This window comes from Nyctereutes procyonoides, unplaced genomic scaffold (genome assembly GCF_905146905.1).
Source record: "Nyctereutes procyonoides isolate TBG_1078 unplaced genomic scaffold, NYPRO_anot_genome, whole genome shotgun sequence".
Taxonomy (NCBI): Eukaryota; Metazoa; Chordata; class Mammalia; order Carnivora; family Canidae; genus Nyctereutes; species Nyctereutes procyonoides.
The window spans coordinates 585,548-591,664 of NW_026575122.1; positions in this window are offsets into that span (position 1 = coordinate 585,548).

Genomic DNA, 6,117 nt, shown 5'->3' on the forward strand with positions numbered 1-6,117 from the left:
ACCAACAGTGCAGGAGGGTTCCCCTTTCTCCACATCCTCTCCAACATTTGTGGTTTCCTGCCTTGTTAATTTTCCCCATTCTCACTGGGGTGAGGTGGGATCTCATGGTGGTTTGGATTTGTATTTCCCTGATGGCAAGTGATTGCGGAGCATTTTCTCATGTGCGTGTTGGCCATGTCTGTGTCTTCCTCTGTGAGATTTCTCTTCATGTCTCTGCCCACTTCATGATTGGATTGTTTGTTTCTTTGCTGTTGAGTTTACTAAGTTCTTTATAGATCTTGGATACTGGCCCTTTATCGGATATGTCATTTGCAAATACCTTCTCCCATTCTGTAGGGTGTCTTGTAGTTTTGTTGACTGTTTCTTTTGTTGTGCAGAAGCTTTTTATCCTGATTAAGCCCCAATAGTTCATTTTTGCTTTTGTTTCTCTTGCCTTCATAGATATATCTTGCAAGAAGTTGCTGTGGCCGAGTTCAAAAAGGGTGTTGCCTGTGTTCTCCTCTAGGATTTTGATGGAATCTTGTCTCACATTTAGATCTTTCATCCATTTTGAGTTTATCTTTGTGTCTGGTGTCAGAGAATGGTCTAGTTTTATTCTGCATGTGGATGTCCAATGTTCCCAGCACCATTTATTGAAGAGACTGTCTTTCTTCCAGTGGATAGTCTTTCCTCTTCTGTCGAATATTAGTTGACCATGGAGTTGAGGGTCCACTTCTGGATTCTCTCTTCTGTTCCACTGATCTATGTGTCTGTTTTTGTGCCAGGACCACACTGTCTTGGTGACCACATCTTTGTAGTATAGCTTGAAATCCGGCATTGTGACGTGGATGGAACTGGAAGGTATTATGCTGAGTGAAGTAAGTCAATCAGAGAAGATAAAGAACAATCATTATATGTTTTCACTCATACAGGGAATATAAAAAATAGTGAAAGGGATTAACACGGAAAGGACAGAAAAAGAGTGGGAAAAATTAGAGAGGGAGATAAACCATGAGAGACTCCTAACTCTGAGAAACAAACAAGGGGTAGTGGAAGGGGAGGTGGGCGGGCGGATGGGGTGACTGGGTGACGGGCACTGAGGGGGGCACTTGACGGGATGAGCACTGGGTGTTATACTATATGTTGGCAAATTGAACTCCAATAAAGAATATATATGTATGTTTTTAGATATATATTTTTATTTTACTTATATATATGATGATAAATGGGGGTAAATTATTATTATCTAAATTTAAAAATTCAAATAACATCTTAAATAAAGAGATAAAATATGTTACAATAATAAAAATTTCAGGAATGAGAGTTGTTTGAGGTAATGTTCAAGGGGAGGATAAAATCATTGATGAATTTGGGCTTCTTTTCCTTTATAGACTTATTTATTTGTGTTATGAGAGAGAGGGAGAAGGGAAGGAGCAGAGGAAGAGGGAGAGAGAAACTCAGGCAGCCTCCATGCTGAACGCAGAGCCTGGGCTCAATGCCATGACCCATGAGATCATGACCTGATCCAAAACCAAGACTGGGATGCTTAAGTGACTGAGCCATCCAGGCATCTCAGTTTTGGACTTTTATAAACTAAATAAATTTATATAAATTATATAAATTTGTCAGTATCTATTGAGAGAACAGAATTTGAGTGTATAATGTCCAAACTACAGAAGAAAATAAATAGCATGAAGAAACATCTAAGGCAATCAGAAAGTAATCAAGAAAACAGATAAAAAGATTTAAAATACAAAGCACAGGGATCCCTGGGTGGCGCAGCGGTTTGGCGCCTGCCTTTGGCCTGGGGCATGACCCTGGAGACCCGGGATCGAATCCCACATCGGGCTCTTGGTGCATGGAGCCTGCTTCTCCCTCTGCCTGTGTCTCTGCCTCTCTCTCTCTCTCTGTGTGTGTGACTATCATAAAAAAATAAAAATAAAAAAAATACAAAGCACAATATAAAATGGTAGCTACATTTAGCTACAATGGTAGCTAAATATCAATTGATATTTGATATATCAAATATATCAATTATATTAAATTTATTATATTGAGGTTCTTGATTTGCCTCTGATTTTATTCCCTACTCTTTTCTCTTAGAAATCTTTTAATGTAAAAGTAATACTCCTTTTATAACCTATTGCTTTTATTTATGCAAAGAGAAAAAAGAATGCTTATGGAATGGCTTTGATTTCACATCACTTTGTATTCTAGAAATGGTAGATAATTGTAAAATTAAGGGAAAACATTTAAGTGAATGGAGATCTCTAGGAGATTCACAATTATTTCCTCCCAATGAAATGTAGCTTGCATTTTTGGTGACACTAGCTTCCCAATTTAAGAGGTGAATAAGATCCAAATTATTTTAGGCTATTTTAAAAATACTATTCACTATTATCATTGTGGTGAAGTACACACAAATAAAATGAAAAAAAAATTCTGCAGAGAACTATTTAACAACATTTGGTGCATTCGTAATGTTGTGCAACAACTAACTCTATCTAGTTACTAAACATTTTCATTAACCCAAGGGGACAGTTTGTACCATCAAATTGTAACTCCCAATGTCTCATTCCTTCATTCCTGCAACCTTTGGCCATTTACTAATCTGTTCTCTGTCTATATGGATTGACCCACTCTGGATATTTAACAGGAAAGGAATCATACAATATATGTGACCCTTTGTGTCGGACTTTTTTCACTATCATAAAGGTCCATACCTGTTGTAGCATTAACAGAACTGCACTCCTTTTTGTAGCTGAATGCTATTCTTTTGTATGTTATGTACAGTTTGTTTACTTAGTTGATGAATATTTAGGTTGTTTCAATTTTGGGTTATCCTGAACTCCTGTGAACATACATGTACATATATTTATTTGAGTACCTGCTTTCATTTCCTCGGTATATACCTAGGAATAGAATGACTGGGTCATATAGTAACTGAAAGTTTAACTTACGGAGAAATCTCACCACATCCGTAATTTTCCTTTTTTAAAAAAAAATTCTAGGGGGCCATTCTAGGGGGTGTGAAGTGATACATATCTCATTGGGGTTTTGATTTGTAATTCCCTAAAAAATAATGAAGTTGAGCACCTTTTCATGTTATGACACAATGTATATATTCTCTTTGAAGCAATGGGTTTTTAAGTCCTTCACCCGATTCTAATTGAGCCGCTCTTTGTTCTCGATTTGTAGGTATTCTTTGTATGTGTTAGATATAAACCCTTACCAGATATATGATTTGCAAATATTTCTCCTATAAGGTATCTTTTCTGTTTCTTGATGATGTTCTTTGGTACATCAAGGTTTTTAATTTTGATGTAATCCAGCCTATTTTTGTTGTTGTTCATGCTTTTGGTGTATATATAAGAATTCATTTGCAAATCCAAGTTAATAAAGATTTATCCCTACCTTTTGTTTCCTTTTTAAAAAAGAATTATTTATTTATTTTGAGAGAGACAGAGAGGAAGAGAAAGACAAGAGACAGTTGGGGGTGGGGACAGAGGGAGAGAGAGAGAATCTTGAGCACAAAGGCTGAACCAGGGCTCGATCTCAGAATCCTGAGATCAGGACCTGAGCTGAAATCAAGAGTTGGACGCTTAACCAACGGAGCCCCCAGGAGTTTTCTTCTGGGAATGTTCAGGTTTAGCTGTTGAGTCCATTTAAATAAGTTTTGAGAAATATCATTGATACATTTAAAAAAATATATATATATAAACTAATATATATTAAAAGCTCTAGCTTTTAAACCAGGGAAATGTCTCTTCCAACTTTGTTCTTTGCATTCAATATTGTGTTGGGTATTCAATGTCCTTCCCAGTTCCATATTAATGCAAGTTTGTCTTTTCTAGTTCTAAAAGGGACTTGTGGAAATTCTGATAAGGATTGCAAAGAATCTATAGATCACTTTGGGTAGCATTGCCATCTTATCAATATTAACTCTTCCAATCCATAAACAAAAAGTGTACTTCCATTTTTTTAGCTCTTCTTTAATTTCTTTCATCAATGCTGTATTTTACAGCACACAAGTCTTTAGACTTGGGTAAATTTATTCTTAGGTATTTTATTTTTTAGATGCTATTGTAACTGGATATTTTTCCTTAATATCGTTTCCAGGAAGTACCTTGCTTGTGTATAGAAAGACGACCGATTTTTGAGTGTTGATATTGAACTCCACAGCTATAAAATTTTTTAGCTCTGATACTTATTTTGTGGGTTCTTCAAGATTTTCTATATATGGGATCATGCCATCTGTGTGTAGAGAGTTTAGCTTTCTCCTTTCCAATTTGATGCCTTCTTTTTATTCTCCTTACTTCATTGCTCTGGCTAGTACTACCAGTAAATGTTGAATAGCAATGATGGAAGTGGACATCCTTGTTTTGTTGCTGATTTTAGAAAAAAGCTTTCAGTCCTTTATTATTATGTTAGCTGTTTTCATAAATGTTCTTTAGTATATTGAGAAAGTTCTCTTGTATTCCTAGTGTACTGAGTGTTTTTATTATGAAAATACTTTTTTTTCAAATGATTATTCTGCATTAACTGAGGCGATCATATAGCTTTTTTAACCCACCTTCTTTCTATTAATATAGTATATTACATTGATTGATTGTCTTATGTTGAATCACTCATGCATTCTTGGGTAAATCCCACTGAGTCATAGAGTATAATTTTTTAAATATGCTGTTGGACTCAGTTTGCTGGAATTTTATTGAGGATTTTTGAATCTATATTTATAGGGATATTGGTGTGCAGTTTTCTTTTCTTCTGATCTCTTAGTCTGATTTTAGTGTCAGGCAATACAGGGCTCAAAGGATAGTGAGTTAAGACATATTTTTTCCTCTTCTGGTTGGAAGAGTTTGAAAAAGATTGTCGCTTATTCTACTTTAAATGTTTAGTAGAATTTGCCAGTGAAGCCAGATGGGATGGACTTTTTGTTGTTGTTGTTGTGAGGTTTTTGATAACAGATTCAATTTCTTTACTTATTATAGATTATATTAGATTTTATATTTCTTTTGAGTTGGTTTTGATAATTTACGTACTTCTAGGAATTTGTCAATTTAACCTGATACGTGTATATATCAGATATACATACATATATAAAAATACATATATGTACATACGTATATATCAGATTAAATACATGCATTAATGAGTAATTATATAATACAATAATTGTAAATTATAATAATTAATAATTATAATATTAATTATTAATATATAATTATATAATATATGTATAGTTAGTTGTTCACAGCACTTCTGTATAATCCTTTGTATATTTGTAGCATCAGTAGTAATGCCCTCATGTTCATTTATAATTTTATTTATATCTTTTTTTTCCTCTGTAAATATAACTAAATGTTTGTCAATTTTGTTGGCCTTTTCTGAGATCTAACTTTTGTTTTATTGAGCTATTATTTTTCTATTCTGTTTTATTTATCACCAACTAATCATTTTTATTTCATTTTTTCTGCTGCTTAAGTTTTAGATAACTCTCCTTTTTCTAGTTCTTTAGGGTATACAATTAGTTTGTTGAATTGAGATCTTTCATTTTTTTCAATGAAAAAGGCATTAACTGGTATAAATTTCCACTGAGTACCACTTTATCAATTCTCATAAATTCTGGTATGCTGTGCTTTTACTATCGTTTATTTTTGAGTGTTTTCTAATTTTCCTGAGATTTTTTTCTCTGACCCATTGCTATATGGGATTCCCCAATGCCCCTCCTGTTAATGATTTTTGGCTTCACTCCTTTATAGCCTGAAAAGATACTTTGTATGACTTAAGTATTTTTAAATACATTGAAACTTGTTTTGTAGACTAACATATGGTCTCTTCTGGATAATGTTTGTACAGGAGAAGAATGCATATTCTGCTGTTATTGGGTATGTTGTCCTTTAGGTCCAGTTGGTTATGATATTGTTTAAGTAGTTATTGCCCTACTAGTCTTCTGTCTAAATGTTCCGTCTATTATTGGAAGTAGGGTATTGAGGTCTTCAACTATTATTTTAGAACTGTCAGTTTCTTTTTTAAAAAAATATATTTTTAAAATTAATTAATTAATTAATTTATTCATGAGAGACACTGAGAGGCAGAGACATAGGCAGAGGGAGAAGCGGGCTCCCCGCAGGGACT